Source organism: Coregonus lavaretus (assembly GCF_964263955.1).
Source record: "Coregonus lavaretus genome assembly, chromosome: 28".
NCBI classification, from domain to species: Eukaryota; Metazoa; Chordata; class Actinopteri; order Salmoniformes; family Salmonidae; genus Coregonus; species Coregonus lavaretus.
In genome coordinates, this window is record NC_140015.1 from 22,778,075 (window position 1) to 22,798,377 (window position 20,303).

The 20,303-nt window shown below is 46.9% G+C and overlaps 1 pseudogene across 1 annotated transcript in view; it reads right to left on the reverse strand.

The window, feature by feature from the left end:
• LOC311103395 (RNA binding protein fox-1 homolog 3-like) overlaps window positions 1-20,303 on the reverse strand; it is a 187,296-nt pseudogene that overhangs the window by 20,255 nt on the left and 146,738 nt on the right. The window contains exons 3-4 of the transcript in view: window positions 10,890-11,141; window positions 3,266-3,409 (exon numbers count right to left, since the gene is read on the reverse strand). The product of the transcript in view is annotated as an RNA binding protein fox-1 homolog 3-like (transcript). The remainder of the gene's footprint in view (window positions 1-3,265; window positions 3,410-10,889; window positions 11,142-20,303) is intronic.

Below are 20,303 nucleotides of genomic sequence, written 5' to 3' on the forward strand. Positions count from 1 at the left end.
ACTGTTAAAACAAATATTGTAAACACAGTAGAGTTAGAGTAACAGAAGATATTTCACACAGAGAAAAGCTACATCAACATATGGCAAGGTGGTTGTTTGTAAGGTTGTGATGTGAAGCAGCTCCTGAGGAAAACTCATTTTCTCAAATCCCTGAAACTGGGCTTTGACATGAAGAGATAGACCAGCAGGGCTTCTGCCTGCCCAACAAACAGGTGGCTTTCTTTCTATCTACACAGGTTCCTGCCATTTTCTCTCTCTTTCGCCTCCTCTCCTTTTCTCGCTCTTTGTTGGTGGAGTGTGTGTTGTTTTCCCAGTGAACAGGACTCGAGGGATGGTCCCAAGGGGTTAACATGCTCAAGCCTTTCGATTTAACAGGCTCGACTTCGGATCATTAGAAAACAGAGGAATGAAAGCCAATCGTAAGTTCCCCCTAATGAGTGGAGTGAGAGCCACTTTTAATTGCTGTCTACAATGGCCGTATTATTTCATTAAAAGTAATTACCCTGTCAAGCGGTCCGCATCGCCTTCATTTGGGCACAACAGGGAAGAAATAGGCCTTCCATGTGGTTGGCGCTCAATGGGAATGGATGGATCATTTTGACTGAGCCACTAATAGGGGTTAGGAAGAACCGGCTATTATCTGCCTGCTCCGGCCATAGGAGAGTGAGGAGAGTGATGAAGGGAGTGGGTCTGGTGGAGAAGCAGGGTTTATGGGCTGGCAAAACACATATGACATCCTTCATCCCCAAGGGTCAAGTGCTGACCCCCACAACGCCTGAGAAAAAAAGTCAGAGTTATTTATGACCTTCCCAACAGGCAACGGGCCACAAACTCAAGTACATCTTGTTCATCTGGGATTGCAATTCTACATAGGCCACCTCTCCACATCTGCCTCGTATGGCGCTCAGCTCCATTGATTCCAATGGTAGCGCATTACCGCACCCGGCTCCATCACACACAGAGGCATTTACATCCCAGCGTGGTGCCCCTCTTTGCATGAGATGACAATGCTTCCCCATGCAATGTGCAGATGCTAATTGTTTTAACCAAGAGTAATGGGCTTGTGGCGTCGATTAATTAGTTTCTGGGGAAGTCATCTTTCCCACATGGCACCGGGGATCTCAGCCACTCCGCTCCCACACTATCCTCCCTCCCTACACCCCTCCACGCCCCAGCTCAGCCCCAGCTCAGCGCAAACAGCTGCATCAGCACCACCGCCAATAAACAATGGCATCAATCGGAGGGGTCTCAGGAGACAGAGACAGAGCTGGGGGACTGACGTCACCTCCTTCCTCACCCCCAGATCAGCCATAGTAAACAATCAACATATCAATAAGGAAATTAGAAAAATCATAGGCGCTAGTTAATATTTGTATCTCGTGAACTCTTTTTTATGAGGCCTCGCTCGTTCGCTCCACTTCCTATCTGAGATGCAAATGCATTTCTACACTGTGATCAACTGGAATGCAGAGCTATCAACCACGGATAGGGTACCGTATGTATCCCTGCTTCTGATAGGCTACAACACTTGAATGCTGTGAGGAGGCTAGCTATCATTAACATAATACAGCATGGTGTAGTAGTGTAGAGTGTTGCTACTGTCTGGGAGTAGCAGAGTAGGGGCTGGTGAGATAGACTGGAGCTCAGTGTGAAAGCATGGGGGCCAGAGGTCTGATTGCCCAGAGATGTTTCTTCATTGAATGCCCTTGTCAAGCAGCCGAGAAGGAGTACTGTTAAAGAACCCAGGAGCAGAAGGAGGAGGACGCCCTCAAGCAGCACAGCATGGTGTGCTGCGCTACCCGAGCTAGCGCTAGCTTTGAGTGTTTTCCTTTCACTCCTCTAATCGCCCGCTCTCTCAAATATCACACTTTTCTAATCACTGATTAAGGTCCGCAGCAGTCGCCTTAATGAGGCTTTCATTCTGCGCCTCATTAGTGACTCAGAGGGTCATCCTTTGCACCCTTAACCCCTATGGAGGGGTAGGGTAACTCTCAGACCCTCCCTCCTTGTTTAGGGGCTAGCTAGCGTCTGTGTTAGCTCTCTGCTGGTGGCTGATGGAGGGTCCATGCTAAGCGTGCAAGTCACTGGAAAGCTAGAGAGAGGGGCTCTTCACACCGTGTGGGAGCAGATGGAGCTCCTGGGGGCTTGGCAGCAGCACTCGGTTCGGCTGCGCTGCGCTGGGTTCCACTGCTCCACCATTGGCACATGCACCATCTCACCGTTACCTTTCCCTTTCGCTTTCCTCTGCCTGCCTGTATGTCTGCAGGCTCTGCTCATGTGTAACGGTAATGGTGTATTGAGCCCCTGGCGGCAGGACAGCCATTAGAGCCAGAGGGATGGGGCTGCACACCACTGATCACACACACACAGAGTCATTGTGGAGGCCATGTCCAGGGGTGGAGCCGGAGCTGAGCGGGCACGTTAATACAGCACAGACATGCTATCTCCTCTCCCAACCAGCAACAGGCTCTGCCCACAACCATCAATCCCAGGACCCAGCCATCGACTGCCCGGAAAGTTAGGGAGGGGAGGGCTGCTTGGAGGGCCACTGCACACACGTCGGCCGGGCACACAAAGCCTCCGAGCTAATTACTGAGGCAATTTGGATTCCACAGGACCTGCTCCAGAGCTGGAAACAATAAACCCAACAATCAGACAGCACAGGAAGGAGAGAGTGAGAGAGAGAGAGAAAGAGAGAGAGAGAGAGAGAGAGAGAGAGAGAGAGAGAGAGAGAGAGCGAGAGAGAGAGAGAGAGAGAGAGAGAGAGAGAGAGAGAGAGAGAGAGAGAGAGAGAGAGAGGGAGAGGGAGAGGGAGAGGGAGAGGGAGAGGGAGAAGGGGAGAGAGCAGCCGTGTTGTCCAGTAATTTATTACGCCGTATCCAGGGCTCTCCTGTAATTAATATCATCAGTTTGACGTCGTCTCCATAATGATGAAAATTAACGCCTGTAGCTTATAATGACCTAAATTAGCGTGCAACATTCAAATTATATTTTTGGGCAATGCTCCCGATTCGGATCCATTATAATTCTATACTTTTTTTGTTGTGTTAATTTTTAGGACTGGTGTGAAATGCGAGACAGAGAAGTTACACTTCCAGGGAAAAGAGAGTACACCTGTTCAGGGATCAGGATGAATGTGTGTCTGGACTTTCTAGAGAGAGAGAGAGAGAGAGACAATACACACTCCAGGCAGGTACCATGACATGCGTGGGTGGGTAAAGAATGGTTTCTCCCAGTGAGTCTAGGGAGAGGGAAGGGATCTCACCCCAAACATTTGCCGCAGGTCGGGGTCGCGGAAGCGGAAGGGGATGTTGGAGACGTGTAACCTCTTGGGCTGCTGCTTCTCCGAGGAGTCCGAAAGCTGCAGCTGGAGCTGCAGGGAGACCTCTGATTGCGTCACGTCATCTGTCTGCCAGAGCGAAACAAACAGCAGAAAGACACAAGCAGCTCATTAGTTCCTACTACTGTACCTTCGGGTCACATGTTGAGGGGGAAGAGAGACAGAGGGGGACCGGCTAACTAACTTAGCTATTTTTAAATCCTGCGAGAAGCAGAATACGATAAACAGCTGATGAGTTATGGTTTAAAACCTGAGGTCATGCATTACAAATCTGCTTATTAATCTCTTGCACTTAGCTTCTGGAGCCACAGGAAAGAAAGATTGAGGGGTTTGACAGAAAGGCATGGATATATATCCTAGCGCTTCTGACACATCTAGACTTGAGACACATTATTGGTGGTGTTTGCTCAGTGCCGTAGGAGTGCAGAGGCCCAGAGCTCCTACGTTGTTGTCTCCATCATTATACGAATGCAATGCTGACATTGTGATATAAATGACATGTCTGATGTCTATGACAAATCCGACTTGTTTCTCCCTCAGACAAGAGTGATGAATTTCAACACGGCTGCTGGCTTGTTTACTCAAACCGACCCAGTTTTAGAGGAAGAGGGTTTCACAAGATTTGTTTTCTGTAAAAAACTTAACTGGTCATCAGAACCATTTATCCTCTCCATGGAAGGATCATTAGGGACCAACTCTGTCTGCATAACAACAAATTGGATCATTTAAATGTGTTTACCAAAATTAAAACCCAGACATCTTACAGACACTTCTGGTGTTATGAAATAAATGAAAAAACGATGAGAGGAGGGAGAAAAAAGAGAGAGAGAAAGAAAAAGAAAATGAGAGAGGGAACAGTAAGGAGCGAGGCCTGGTTTAGAGAGAGAGATGGTACAATAAGGAGCGAGGCCTGGTTTAGAGAGAGAGAGGGTACAATAAGGAGCGAGGCCTGGTTTAGAGAGAGAGAGGGTACAATAAGGAGCGAGGCCTGGTTTAGAGAGAGAGAGGGTACAATAAGGAGCGAGGCCTGGTTTAGAGAGAGAGAGGGTACAATAAGGAGCGAGGCCTGGTTTAGAGAGAGAGAGGGTACAATAAGGAGCGAGGCCTGGTTTAGAGAGAGAGAGGGTACAATAAGGAGCGAGGCCTGGTTTAGAGAGAGAGAGGGTACAATAAGGAGCGAGGCCTGGTTTAGAGAGAGAGAGGGTACAATAAGGAGCGAGGCCTGGTTTAGAGAGAGAGAGGGTACAATAAGGAGCGAGGCCTGGTTTAGAGAGAGAGAGGGTACAATAAGGAGCGAGGCCTGGCTTAGAGTGAGAGAGAGGGTTGAATATGTTTGAATATGATATGTAAACTCCAAGGTCCCCAGCGATGTGCTCCATGAGCAATGGCAAACACTCCATATTACACTGGCTGGCTGGAGTCACATACACAGACACCCCCCGAGTACACACACACGCACACACACCCACACAGATGGAGAGAGAGAGAGAGAGAGAGAGAGAGTGAGAGTGAGAGTGAGAGTGAGAGTGAGAGTGAGAGTGAGAGAGAGAGAGAGAGAGAGAGAGAGAGAGAGAGAGAGAGAGAGAGAGAGAGAGAGAGAGAGAGAGAGAGAGAGAGAGAGAGAGAGAGAGCGAGAGAGAGAAGGGGAAATAAGATAGTGAAGGACGAGAGGAACTTTAGATCTAGAAACAAAAAAGGCAGACAGACATGCACGTACAGACACACACACACACGGACACACACAGACATCTCTCCACCCTCCAACAACCCGCACCCTGCTCCAAGGCCGTCGGGTGGCTGCAGACCCCTGGGTGATACATCTCCCGCCATTTAGGAAATGGGCTAGGGATTTATTCATTATAATTCATCATCACAGTATTATCATTATCATCATGATCGTAATGATGATCGCCTTTATTATTCTCATTATCATAATCACAATCTCCACTGTAATGGCCCTCATTTATTTGCTTTTATGGCCCATTCGGAGATGGTGACATACATTGTTAACACTGACAGTTGTTTGATTCAAGGTCCCACTTAGTCTCCCCTCCAGCCATCCAGGTAGGGCACGGTGGTGATGGCAGGTCTGAAAGTCCTGTGTTCAGTGATGTTCAGTGATGTTTAGTGATGTTCAGAGGTTATCATGTGGAGAAGGGCACAGGAGCCAGTGGAGGGGTGAGCTGGGTTAGCTAGCTAACTCCAGTATCAGGCTGGTAGAGTAGTGGAGGGGTGAGCTGGGCTAGCTAGCTCCAGTATCAGGCTGGTAGAGTAGTGGAGATGAGCTGGCCTAGCTAGCTCCAGTATCTGGCTGGTAGAGTAGTGGAGGGGTGAGCTGGGCTAGCTAGCTAGCGCCAGTATCAGGCTGGTAGAGTAGTGGAGGGGTGAGCTGGGCTCGCTAGCTAGCTCCAGTATCAGGCTGGTAGAGTAGTGGAGGGGTGAGCTGGGCTAGCTAGCTAGCTCCAGTATCAGGCTGGTGGAGTAGTGGAGGGGTGAGCTGGGCTAGCTAGCTAGCTAGCTCCAGTATCAGGCTGGTAGAGTAGTGGAGGAGTGAGCTGGGCTAGCTAGCTAGCTCCAGTATCAGGCTGGTAGAGTAGTGGAGGGGTGAGCTGGACTAGCTAGCTCCAGTATCAGGCTGGTAGAGTAGTGGAGGGGTGAGCTGGGCTAGCTAGCTAGCTCCAGTATCAGGCTGGTAGAGTAGTGGAGGGGTGAGCTGGGCTAGCTAGCTCCAGTATCAGGCTGGTAGAGTAGTGGAGGGGTGAGCTGGGCTAGCTAGCTAGCTCCAGTATCAGGCTGGTAGAGTAGTGGAGGGGTGAGCTGGGCTAGCTAGCTCCAGTATCAGGCTGGTAGAGTAGTGGGTGACAGAGTGAAAAGGGAGGAGGGAGGAAGGGGGTCCTCAGTGTTCCATGTCCTCCTGTGCTAGAGGTTAATAGCCTGAGTAGCCATATTGGGTCCCAGGGTGACACACGGCAGACAGATGCCTGACTACTGTGGAGGGTGACAAGGCATTAGAGACCACGGGTCAATCTGTTTCATCGGTCACACATGACACTATCGACCTTTACCGTATGTTACCAGACTACACAACGACTGACTCACTATCCGGACTGGTTGAGAGAAGGTGAGATGGTTTCAGTGTAAAATAATGACATGCGTATTACCATAGGACAGGGGTCTACAACCTTTTCTTGCCCAGGGACCCTTTCCCAGGCAACCGGCGACCCAGGGACCCCCATCATTCGCTAGGAAATAAATAAATTTCACGTCTTGTCTTATCATCTGGGTAATGATAAAGGCAAGGAAAAGTTATCAACATTTAAAATTAATAGATTTGGTAGATAGTTTTTCATTATTTTGACCTCCCCACATTATAATTGGAAGAGGAAGTGTAAACTCTTGTGTGTAAACTTGTTGTGTGTATGTACTGACATGTATGTGTACTGATAGATGCACACACACGCACACTACATGTTGTTTTTAAATGTATGTAACTTTATTTGTCGGACCCCAGTAAGACTAGCTGTCGCAATTGGCGTCGGCTAATGGGGATCCTAATAAATCAAATCAAATCAAAAACTCTAACATAGCCTATTAGCTACAAAAGGTAACTCTAAACACATTTTCGCTAAGAGCAGTTGTTTAGCTGGTTAAACAAAGGTTAGCCATGTGTTGGCAAAAATGAATGCCCAAGACAAGAAAGCTTACCAGCAGTCAGTGGCACTTGCCACAATGGTAACCTATTCGCGGGTGCTTTTTCAAAGCCTATGTCAGATACTCCAATGAGTGGCTCCGATGAGTGTAATTTGCTCAATATTAGGAGTTGAAGAATAATGTTGACATCATTAGAAATGTGATATTCTCATCTGTTCTACTTTTTGTATGTAATTTAAAATGTATTTATTCTGTTGTTGCTAGCGATATTCATAAAAACATTGGGGGGAAAAATCCACTTAATTTAAAAATATATATTTCCACGGACCCCCTGCAATACCTCGGATCCCCGGTTTAATACTCCTGCCATAGGAGACCACGTTCAGTGGCACTTTACCGTCCCGGCGGCTGCTGTCACAGTCATGGCGAGGGAGGCTGCTGGGGGGAGGATGATGCAACCCCCGGCGTCATCCGCCACCCGCTGCCTGCCGCTACCGCCCCCGCCAAGCGTAGCTGTCATCTCAGGTGGCGAGTCACCCACCCTGCTTCCTGTTCACTCATTCCTCTAACAGACTCCCTCGCCGTTATTTGCAAATCACTTGCAAAGTGCTGTGCTCAGCACATCCCCCCTCCTCTCAGTGGTATTACAAGCACATAATTGAAACTATCTGATTGGAACGCTGCCAAGCAGGTAGATTACATCCGATTAAGTGGGGGGGATACCGAGTCGTCGCTCACAAGAATTATAATGCCTTCCTTTAATTCATTCCCCCCCCCACCACCCAATCCTCCATTGTTTGTTTCCTCTTCTATAAAGAAACTGCAAACACATCCCTTCTTCAGTCACCTGAAATAGCAGGGGGTGAGAGAGAGGTAGAGTAGAGCCCCTCCTCCTCCATCCATCCCTCCCCTCCTCCCTCCCTCCCCCTGGCCTGCTATTCATTTAGATAACACAGACATTCCCTTTAACTGGGTCCTATATACACTCATCATCTAGGCCCTGAGAGCCATAGGCTGCTAGAATCTCTTGCGAATCGCAAAATCTCTCTAAGAAAGATCGTCTGAGTGAGTGTGCGTGCTCTTCCATGTGCTTGAATTGTATGTGTGTCTGCATATGTATAGCCCATGTGTCTGTGTTATCACAAGCTCCCAGAATCCACTTTGGATAGTCCTCATGCAGCTGACACAGACTTAGAGAAATCTGGAATTGAGTGCAGTCCAAACGACACTGCCTTAATTTGTTATCTGAATAAAAATAATGATTACTCATGAAATCCAAACCCAACCTCTGACTATTTGAATGGCGCTTGCTAGATAACGAGCTCTGCTTTTTTTAAACAGAACTTGCTGGCAGCCCTCTTCTACAGTCCTATTCTCTCTCTCTCTGAGGATTTGGAGAAAGTTTGGCTGCCTCTTTCTATCCTCAAGTCACCCTCTTTCATGTGAGTGTCGTTTGAACATGGGAGTCCCAGAGCAGGCCCCAGAGGTCTGAGTCTGGACAACAACACCTCCCTGGAGTAGAGCAGGACTGACTGGAAAGATGAGGACAGAGAAGAGAGGCGATCTCTCATTAAACACACACTGCCAACCCTCTGCCGGGAATTCACACAGAATCCATACATTTCATTCTCTTCTCTTCATGACTCTTTAAAAGTCTATACGTTTTCAGAGACAGGCAGAGTAAAGCACTGAGGAGTGGGAGCCCAGTGAGTGCTGATCTGCTCCCCAATCTGTGTTTCTGCAGGGTGTCCTAATCAAAGACACCCGCGCCCTTCTGTGGCACCCAAAGCAAACAGGCTGGGTCTGTCATTAAAGCAGGGGAGCGCAGCACGGAGCAGCAGTGGTGGTGGGGGGGGCACAGCGGTGGGGAGCGCTCCCCTACACCAGCCGCCCCAGGGATTAGCCAGCCACTCTGTTTACAGCCCACTAATCTGATCCCTCTCTCCTCACTGGCAGAGAGAGATGGAGAGAGAAGGAGAGAGAGAGGGGTAGAGAGAAAGAGAGAGTGGGGAAAAGAAGGGGAGGGAAAGGGAGAGGAAGAAAGATAGTGAGAGAGAGGAAGGGAGCCGTGAAGGAAAGCAGGGCCGCCTCTCATCTCTCCATGGCCACGTCACTTGGCTTTCTTCACATCGGGCGGACAGATGAAATGAAATCAAATATAAAATGGCGAGAGCACGGAAGGCGGAGGAGTGAGTGGTGTGGGGGAATGAGAGGCAGCGATACGGCGGGGTACTGAGCAGGGGAGTGGAACCTCCTGCAAAGTCTCTCCTTACTCACTGAACACACTCCAGTGTATCTGCGTAGCTGCCATTAAGAGTCAGCCATGACGACGGAGTCACACACATCTTCAAATCAAACATGATTTCATTACAAAGCAATACTACAGTTATAAACATGGCCTTGCTGTATCTGTACCTGGACATCACAGCTGCTTTTTCCACCCATTATCCATGGTGCTTCAGTGTTTCTATGGCTAGGAAAATTGAGTTGTTAATGATCTTTTTTATGGGTGACTTGAATCCCTCAGGGGGGCAGCCTTGACCCCCAGCTGACCTATCCCAGCGAGTGTTTTCATGTGAGAGGAAGAGAGGAAGAGAGGGAGGAAAGGAAGAAAGGCTGGACTGAAGTCAGATTTTCTATTTTTATCAGGAGTTAGAGAGAGGGAGAACAGACTTCCGCTAAACCCTCCTCTCTGATCCTCGACCACCTCTAGAAAGGGTGAATCCCAGGTTATGGCATATTTTATATATGAAATATATTATGTATACTTTCACTTCATTTAAACCACATGTCAAAGCCTACCTAGTGGGCTCACATTGCTATAGTGTTTGCTCTGTCCTATTTGTCCAAAGTATAGGCTGCTGAATATGCTGATCTCAACATATTGAACTATGACAAAAACTAGCTGTCATATGTAGAATTTTATATATTTAACTATGGAAAGTATCTGTGTAATATTCTGTATTTGACATATCAAATTCTGAAAAAATACCACGTACTTCAAGATGTTTTAACCACATGGAAAAATAGCGATGTAATGTGCTGAATTCAACATATTTTACTGTGGAGAAATAGCTGTTTAATATGCTGAATTTGACATATTTTGCTATGGTAAAATAGCTGTGTAGTATGCTGAATTTGACATATCTTACTATGGAATAATAGCTGTATGCTGAATTCCCCATATTTAACTCTGAGAAAGTGTCTGTGGATAACCCTGGCTTAGCGGATGCTCCTCAGGAGGCAGTGCAATATGTTGAGGGACATTCTCAGAGGTTTATATACATTTACAGCTAATTAGCTAATTTGACCAATTAGGCAGGGCTTTTTGGCTGGCCTTGCCCAGGCCCCTGCAGGCATAGAGTGCATCTTTCCCTCCTATCCTTTCCACTAACTCCAAAACCAAATGGATCAGGAGGAGGGCTTGTACCCCTTTCACAGAGACTAAATGATTAATGTGTACAGAATGTTGAATCTCATTGGTGGAAATAAATAAAACACCTCAGGTTTCCACGTTTTCCAGAGAGCTTCTCAAAAATGCACTTTCATTTCGCCACAGCGTTTACAATTAAGTTCAATCAACTCCAACTCACGCAGAATCAGCTCCACGCTTTGACATCTTTATGTATTTTCTGACATCAAAGTCTACTCCTGCACCATTGAACACTCTGGGTAGTTGTGTAACGTTAACGTTAACGTTACCTAACCTAACGAGCCGTTGCACAACCTTATGACCGTAAAATGTAATATTCCATCACTTGCGGTCTTCCTGCTTCCAAGCCTTTATTAACAATCCTACTGTTAATTGTCTTAAGGCGAAGGTTCCTTAAACACCTCCGGTCATCAACCTAATTTAAGATAATGCCAGGTGTGTATTGTGTTGTTGAGCGGTACTGACCGGTACAGTCGTGTTGGCGGTGATGGCGGGCGTGTTGTTGTCGGTGCCGGGCGGCTCACTGTGCGTCTGTGTGGGGGTGTAGAGGGTCATGGTGTGCTCGGGCACCCTGCTCTGCCCAGTGTAGTCCTGTGTGGGGAGGGGGTGGGGCGCTGCAAACTCGGCCGGGATGCCATTCTGTGGAGGAGGCGGGTACTGGGCAGGGGTGTACGGCTGGGCCATGGCTTCTGGGGGGTTGGTGGCCTCTTGGTTACCCTGTTAAGACAAAGAGGAGAAGACAGAGTTACATTAATTGTTCCACATCACTCGTGATTAAAGTTACATTGTTAGAACAGCGGAGTACGTTGTTAGTAGTACTAGAGAACAACGCAGCATGAAAGCCATGCTGGTTTCCCCAGTGCTTTGGAAGTAGCTGGGGAGATGAAGAGTTGTCCTGCAAACTAAGTATCTCAGGGAAATATCTATTATATCATATTTCCCCCCCAGATTAGAGGATTCCTTGATCATTATTAATTAACATAGTTTATGGTGTAGAGCATGGTTCTCTGGTGGTGGGGCAGGAGCGAGGGGGAAACTAAATTGCACTCATGGCAAAGCGCAAGAGGAAAGATCAATTAATTGATACAATTTTGATTAGAGCCTTTGATTCAAATGACAGGTCGGTTATAGGAGCAGCCAATTCCTTTCTGTGTTCCACTTTTCTTCTTTGAACATCTACTACCTGCATCTTACTTGATATATCTGTCCTGTCCTTGGCTCTTCTTTCTCAGCCCCTCCCTCACTCATATCCCTCTCTCATTCTGTCCTACTTGTCTTGTTCTGTCTCTGTGCTCCTAAGTGACTTAAGTGATAGATGGTTGGTAGAGACGTGGCAGGCACTTTGCAAACCCCTTCTCTCATGCTGGTGCACATTGTTAAGCAGAGCAATGATAGGACTACAGGAGAGCATGTCTTATTGTTCCACTACATTGAGCCCTGCTGGAACAGATACCAGATCTTTACATTAAAAAACCCACAATTGTGTTTTAAAAAAGGTGAGACAATAACGCCAGAATCCAATAACACATTCCCACCAAATATCCTCAATCAAATTTGAAGATACAGATCACACGAGCTGAACGCATAACTCCTCCGATAAGAGAAGACAAAGAGGCTTATGGGTAAGGGGAAAAACAATAACAGTAAACAGATAGAGAAGTTTCTGTCTCTTCCTTTACAAGCCTTAACTGGCTAGGGATGGAGAGAGGAGAGATAAATGCTTTTTATTCCTTTTTTCTCACTTGTGTGCATTGCTGTTTGGCCTCCATGTTGCAGGCAGGCTTCCACAGACAGCCGTAACTAGTTGGGCTGGAGGAGAGGAGAGGAGGCCTGTGCTTTAATGAGGGATTGGAGCCGTGCAGCACAGCGCTGTAAATGTTTTGGAAAAAATGCTACACTGATGTGTTGCCAAACAAACCACAGTCCAAACCACTTGGCCAATTAAGGAAATGCCTCCATTATCTAAATGAAAAAAGAGAGGCCCTTCAGCCTTGAGAGATGAGGAGGATTGACCAGCTTCCAGAGAGGCCACAGTCTCAAGGCCTGCGCCCTTAACTCCTCCCTGACCTCACCTACCCTGCCTACCTCCATCTCTCTCTCTTTACCTCCCCTCTCGTTCCCCCCGTCTCTTTCTTCCCTCTCTCTTCGTGCTGAAACTTTTTAAATATCTCCCCCTGTGCTCTACTTCTCCTCTCCCTCTAGTCATGGTGTTATATAACCCACTTGCATTGCAGGGCATCCTTATTCAAGGCGACTCTTGATGTCGGCAATTTTAAACTTTTAAGCACCCATTTCAAGGAAGGGGGGTGGTTAGCTACCTAAAAAACGGAAGCTTCTCATGGCACAGCAGCAGCTGAGACCTTTCACATAGTGGTCTAACATCAACAAATCAATTTGGAGAGAAAGCTTGAGTCCAGATGACAATAAGGCATGTATGAGAAACAGTTTTCACACCATAAGGGAGATCAAAGCTGCATTAAAGCATTCTGTTAGACATGGCGAGGCACAGAGCACCAGTGTATTTGTGTCACGCCTATTGTTCTTGAAGCATAAAACAAGGGCATGGGACTGAAACGAGCCATGTGACACACAACACTGGGTAACAGCCTGAAGCTGGGAGGGAGAGCGAGAGCGAGAGTGAGAGAGAGAGAGAGAGAGAGAGAGAGAGAGAGAGAGAGAGAGAGAGAGAGAGAGAGAGAGAGAGAGAGAGAGAGAGAGAGAGAGAGAGAGAGAGAGAGAGAGAGAGAGAGAGAGAGAGAGAGAGAGAGAGAGAGAGAGAGAGAGAGAGAGAGAGAGAGAGAGAGAGAGTAGAGAGAGACATAGCAACCAAAGTGTTGTACTGCACTATACAGCACCACAGCACTGTTTCAAAGGGCAGCAAACCAAAAGCAAGGAGTGGGGGGCTATGGGGGGTGAGTAGAGAACGGGGCTCATTAGTGAAACACAAAGTAACACTGGCTCTCGTATGATCTTCCCCTTCTCTCTGATGTATGTGACAAACAAGTTATTCAACTAGAAATGAACTCGGAGAGAAAAAAGGGCCCATGCAAATCAGCAGGAGTAGCGTTGGTCCCTCTGCGACCACACGCCCTTTTAGCTGGTGCTGGCTTAGCATCATCATGATAATCCACAGTGCCTGATGAAAACCCCAACACCATATAAACCATAAAGCTCTCAGGCGCAGGTCGCAGTTCCCATCTCTCCCATCTCTCATGGCTCTGAGGGGGAGACGTTAAGTTATGGCTGGAGAAAAACTGTTCCTGGTCGTTTGTGTGGTGTTATCAGGCCCCGGGCGGCAGGCAGCGTTCGTCCACCTTCAGGCGTGTTAACGATGGGCGAGCAGGTCCCTCCGTTGTAATTCAGCGCCCCCGCACAAGGCCAGGCGGTGGGAGTTAGCTAAACCCCTCCTCCATCGACAGGACCAAGGGGAATACAGGAATCCAGACAAAACGGCCAGCCTGTATCGATCTCCTATCTTTCTCTCGCTCATGCTATCTCTTACTCCCACCTCTCTCTCTCTCCATCTCTCTCTCCTTTACCGCTCCACCCCTATTACAGAAGAGCACAATAAAAAACACTCTCTTTAATCTTAAGCACTCTCCCAGTGTAAAATTGGATTGAAACCCTTACTTAAGGAAATCACTTTTGGTAGCAGAGTTTTTGTTTTTACAGTCAGCATTAGGCAGCACTGTCTAAGGTGCACGGGGCGAGGAGGTTGGGCAGGCCCAAATGGCTTGGACTTCCAGACCTGATCGTCTAGAGAGAAACACAGGGCAATAGACAGGTGGAGAGAGATGCTACTGTAACTGCTAACTGGTGTTAGCTCCTTTGATGATGGAAGCTCCATTCTATCTCCATGGATACCATGGGTAGAGCTCTTGGCCAGTGGCCAACAATCTCTGATCCTCTTCAGCAAAGCTGCTGGGGACTTGCTCTCTGAGTCGGCCAGGCAGAGATGGGCTGATCACATACAGTAGCTGGGGAGAACTCATATCAGCAGAGTGGTGTCAGTTCCTGTACTGTGAATGGGAGGTCAGAGGGCAAAGCTAAGGCTAAAGACAGTAGGCGACTAATTGTGTTGCATTGAATCCAGGGGGAAATCACTCAAATGGGAGCCACTGATGATATCAGCTATGGACGTGTGATTGAGTGGGCAGCTTTATAGCTTTTACTCAGACACACCGAGTCAGCCTCTCGGACTCATTTGTTAGGGACTGGAAGACCTTAAAAGGTCTCTACCACACAGGTTAATCTGTCACCAGATCCAACATTAGACCTGTTACAATATTAGATGATCCATTTGAGATGTTGAGCTACAAGAATACCAGGTGAATATTGAGAAAATTTTCATTTCTGGGTAATTCAGCACATATTTGTGTTCTGTAGCCTAAATTAGTTACTGAACTAGCATGTTGACAGGAACCCTTTAAAATGTTTCAAGTTTACAGAACTTATCCAGTGCAGTGAGTCCAAAGGAGAGGAAGGGAAAGAGTGTGGAGTGTTTTCTAGCGACAGCACAGCTCCAAGACATAGAGAAGAGAAGCACTCATCTCACTTTAATGACTGCCTCACTGAGAGGAAGGCCAACTTGTGACAAATCCCATTGGGCCATTGCAGCAGAAAACAGAGTGGGGACAAACGGAGAGTGTCACGTAGCTCAACAGTGGCCAACGTAGAGCATGCAACACAAACAAAACACAGCAAGGACTTTCAGCGCATAAAAGCCCATTGTTGTTTTCAACCCCGCTACTGACACCCAGCTAATTGAACTCCAACAAACAGACAGGCAGAAAAGGCAGGCAGGCCAGTGAGGCAGGCCTGGGATGATTTTGAACATCAAGCAACTGGCGTTAGTTTTGTCTTAACAGGCACACATAAATAAAGCTTGAGTCTAGCTAGGTCCATTTTAATTTGGCAAAGCCATATTATCGTGCACCAACACTCCGTTAGCGTTAGCAGTGTTAGCAGCGCTAGCATCTCACCAGAGGCTGCAGCCAGCCAGGGAGAGCCTGTTAATTACAACCACCTGCCACCCATTCAAGGTGAGTCAGACAAGCCCAACTCGGAGGCAGAGGTAAACAACAACAACAAACAAATCCTCCAGTTGGGTTTCTCGTGATGAAGCAGATTTCCGGGCGCACCGGCTCGCTTTTCCCCCTCATTGTCTGCCAATTACAGCGAAACTTTGGGAGAGAGAGAGGGGAGAGAGCATGGAGAGGTGGAGATGCAGCGGCCCAATTTAATGCAGATTTGAAGCACCTGAGAAAAGCCTTTGCATCCCCCTAGCTACCCCCAGTGTTCTTCCACACCACTCTTCAGCAGGTTTGGGATTCCAAATAGCCTAGGCACGGCATTATTATTTCCCTTCATATTTCCTCTCTTGCCAACTCTCATCTCTCAGTTTTTCCACCTCATTTGTGGAAAAATCTATCCATGAAGATAAATACTGCATCTACACTCGGCCCCCTGGAGTGAATTGAGATTTTTTGCACGCCGTGTTTTTTTTCTTCAAGAGCCTTAATCGTTTTCACTTATGTTTCAATCCCTCTAACATGATTTTTCCTAATTATTGGGAGCACTTATTTGTGATTCATGCCGTGTTCACATGCTAGTCGGAACTAGGAAACTCAGAAATTTCCAACTTACTAACTGGTTGAATGCAGCACGTGTATAACTTGCAACCAGTTAGCAAGTCAGAAATTTCAGAGTTTCCTAGTTCCAACTAGCATGTGAACGCGGCTTCACCCTCGGACAGGGTATTAAAGGGAGAGTTAATTTCCCTCTATCCCTTGTTGATTTATTTATTACTTTGCTGCCGCACCGCACAACACCACACTCCGAGTCTCAGCCTGTGCCGATCGAGATGGGACTGCTCTTAGCTTCTGCTGTGCTGCGACTAGCAAGTGTTACTATACCTCAGAGACGACTGGAGCGCCACTTAATAAACAGAGCAGACAGAGGATCACTTTGAACTCCTGTGACATGTAATGAACCTGTCTGTCTCCTCCTCACCCACCCACCCACCCGCCCGCCGTAGCAGCCATGCATGGATCTGATCTGTCTGGGGCTGGAGAACGGCGCATTAAAAAGCTCCTAATAAACCAAGAGGCTCTTTAAAAACAACTATCATTTACAGATGATCAGACCCGCCATGCTTTCCCCACACCATAAAAGCAGATAATTGCCTCTTTCAATGTTGTTGCCTTTTTGTTGTGTAACAGATATTTACATCAGGGACTAATTATTCCAGACTTGTTGTCAGAATTTAAATAGACATGTGGGCTGTGTGTCGTTTTTTAAATCAACTAAGCCCGCAGGCGTTGCTTTTGACCTGATCAAATGTACTACAATAAATCTCAGTCCGATACACGATAGTCTTTTCCCCCTCTCAATCGTCCTTCTCATGTATCAAATTACATGAACAGATTGATATTGGTATACTTTTATTACACATGTTCTAAATTGATAAGACTCATCAATTTCTAGAAATTGCCATTGATCACTGAGATAAAGAACTATCTGAAATGAAAATTGATGATTGAACAGTTGATCAGGCACATTCTTTTGATTCTGGTCATACACATGTGAATCAATTCTCGTACCGTGTCGATCCACTGATCTACACTAGATCTAATTTAGCCGGCAAATTAGTATTTTTCTACTGTAATTCAACACTGATGAAGTGACACCAACATTTGGTTAGGAAGCAGCTGAGTGTCATTGTGATGTGGTCTCTCTTTGAGGGTTATGATAAGAGGCCAGAGTGCCTCATAAGGGACAAATGCCAGCGCTTAAACATGCAGGAATCTCAACATGACATTCGTTGACCGCTGTGACAATGGCAAACATATGCAAATGAGACAGTGTCACTCTCATTATGACCCTGTCACTGAGACACTGACACCTCCTACTGTAGAGAGAGATAGAGAGAGAGAGGGGGGAGAGCAAACACAGAAATAGAAAGATCCTAATACCGGGAAGCAAACAGGTAAAATGCACCATTTACACTGTCTAACTCTTTTCTTCCTTTACTCAGATCTGTTCTTCCTCCCTTTGTAATCCTTCTCTTTGGTTTCCCTTTGCCTCGGTGGGTTTCTCTTTGCTCTGTGGCGGAGGGCACGGGGAGCCATATTCTTTGAAGTGAACATGCCTACTGCTCTCCGCTGTAGCCCAAGCTCATCTAATCAGCAGCTAATTCCAGTTATTAAGATTTGAGAGATAACTTTGATTCATCACAGTCCATCTACCCCAATCGGTTAATCACTGTCGTGCTAAGCTCTTTTTTAGTCCTCCTTTTGTTTCCAGCCCCTCTGGCACTCGGTGATGGGAGAAAAGGAGAGGAGATATTAACAATATTAATGACCCGTGATCCTCGTCTCCTTAATGAGAAGGGTTATTAACTGTGATTATCTGTGATGAAATGGTGGTGATTCTTGAAAGCTTGGGAAAACTTGTACTATCGCTTGTCTGCTGATTTGCTCGTCTGATGTTGAAAAAGGGAAGAGGTGAGCGTGGTGCAGAGTTAGTGTGATGCAGTGGGGAGGAGAGGAGCGAGGGAAGGAGAGAACGGAGATGGAGACGCAGAGGAGGCTGGAAGGGATTTTAAGAGGGGTTCAAATCAGGGAACCGAGGATGGTCCTATTACAGACACATCTAAGACGCTCAAATCGGAGAGCTCTTCCACTCCAGATACATATGTATTTCACTGTTTAATAGGCCGCAGACAGAGACAGCTTTTCCAACTCAGGAAATGTGTCTGCTGAAAACTCTGTCACGTCTTTTGTCCCAAATTCTCTCCCCTCTTCGGGGCTAACTAGTGGGTGCACTCCCCAGACACACGTCTGCAGGTTGACATTGCTGAATGGCTGTTTAAATGCCTATACCGCTCTGCCAGATCCCTGATACAGCATTCCAGATTTTTCTCTTTCCAATTATAGGGAAGTAGTGGAGGGAGCTGGTGAAGAGAAGGAGTCTCTGTCAGCTCCATATGATTCCCTCTAAAGGGGGGAGGGAACCAGGGTGTCTACTAAATCATTGATGTGCAGTAAGACTGTTTCATTGTAGATGGGTTAGCAGCAGACAGCTAACAATGCTGAATTATTCATCCCTGTCCCGTGAAGAGAAGACCAAGACTAGGATAAGGCTCTGCTGCTCCTCCTCTCACTCCCCCCTCCCCTGGGACAGATTGGGGGAGAGAGACATGGAGGAGGAAGAGCAGACCACTGCACAGCGTGCTGCTAACTGACCACTTTAGACACCTCTCTTTAGCTCGGCTAACTCCTGCATGGAGCTGTGGCTGCTGCTGGTGCTTCAGTCTCCTTTCCACTCACAGTGTCAAGCTACAACTACACTGATAACCACAGAGGATTCTCATGTTATACAGAGAAAAAACACCCCCATTCGTAATGGAAAGCTTCAATGGTTACAGAAGTAGTTAGAGTAATAATGCTATTTAAAACAGACAAGGGGCCTGTTGGCTGTCCTCATCTGTTGGGTGTTGTTTAAAGGTGATGTTTTAAAGTTACAAACACTCCTAAAGTGATCCATCCCTAAAAGGCTGGCAAAGGTGAATTACAATCACCATCTAAAACCTGGCAGTGTATGGCCGAAACACCTGATGGGGCCATTTTAGATAATAATCCTGTTTAGACAGCCCAGTGCACCTTTCAGAGAGGGGAGATTGGATTGTTTGCATTAGTGACCTGTGGAGGAAGTAGAGGCAGTGTGGGGAAAAGCAATAGCCCAATAGCCCCTAGCCTTTATTAGATTCAATTCAGTCTTTCATAAACAATACCTTACTTTTCAAAAAGAAGGAAAAAATCTACTTAGTGTGGGTAACCCAGCACTTCCCGGACACACTCCATTTATTTTCCCCAATTAAATCTCTTTAATTGGATTGAGGGCTGGCACCTGGTTTACACTCTGTCAACCACGCAATCCACAGTAATTGATGCTGGAGCAGAGCAGAGCAGAGCCGTGGCGCGGTGCATTGTGTGTGTGGGAGGGAGGCCGACAGATGGGGGAGGGATTTAGAACATGTCTCAATACTCCACAATTTCACTGTGATCAATTTATCAATGGCTTTTCTCCCCTCTCCTCCTCGAAAAAAAGCCCACACCACTGCTAAGATGGGAAATGCCTTCACACACGCCCACGCACACACACACATACACACACACGTATGCATTCACACAAATGCATTGCACGCGCACATTCACACCCATACTGTGCATGTACACACACCCACACATTAACCCTCACACACATGCTAATAAAGTACATTAACTCTCACACACATGCTAATAAAGTACATTAACCCTCACACACATGCTAATAAAGTACATTAACCCTCACACACATGCTAATAAAGAACATTAACATTAACATACAGTACATGCACACCTACACAAACTCAGATCTGCCCTGAATACAAATGCACGCGCCCAAACATCGTACAGAGATACAAATCGGAGAAATGCATCCAGTTCAGTGACAGCACCTTAAAGACACTCTGAAACTCTCCGTCCCTGAATTATAACTCTACAACTATATGGATTCCAGGGAGAAAGAGAGAGAGGGAGAGGAAGAGAGAGAACGGGAGAGAGAGGAAGAGAGGGGGAGTGAAAGTGAGAGAGAGAGAGAGAGAGAGAGAGAGAGAGAGAGAGAGAGAGAGAGAGAGAGAGAGAGAGAGATAAAGAGGTAGAGAGAAGAGCCACCACAGTAAATAAAAACACAATTTCTTCCAGTGACATGCCCATTCTGTTGGAGGCCTGACTCTAATTATTCTAAGCACTTTGAAGGATGGCTTTCCACTGCATTAATCTACATATCCCACTCCCCCATCCACAGTCCATGCACTTCTAACTACCCAACGACGCC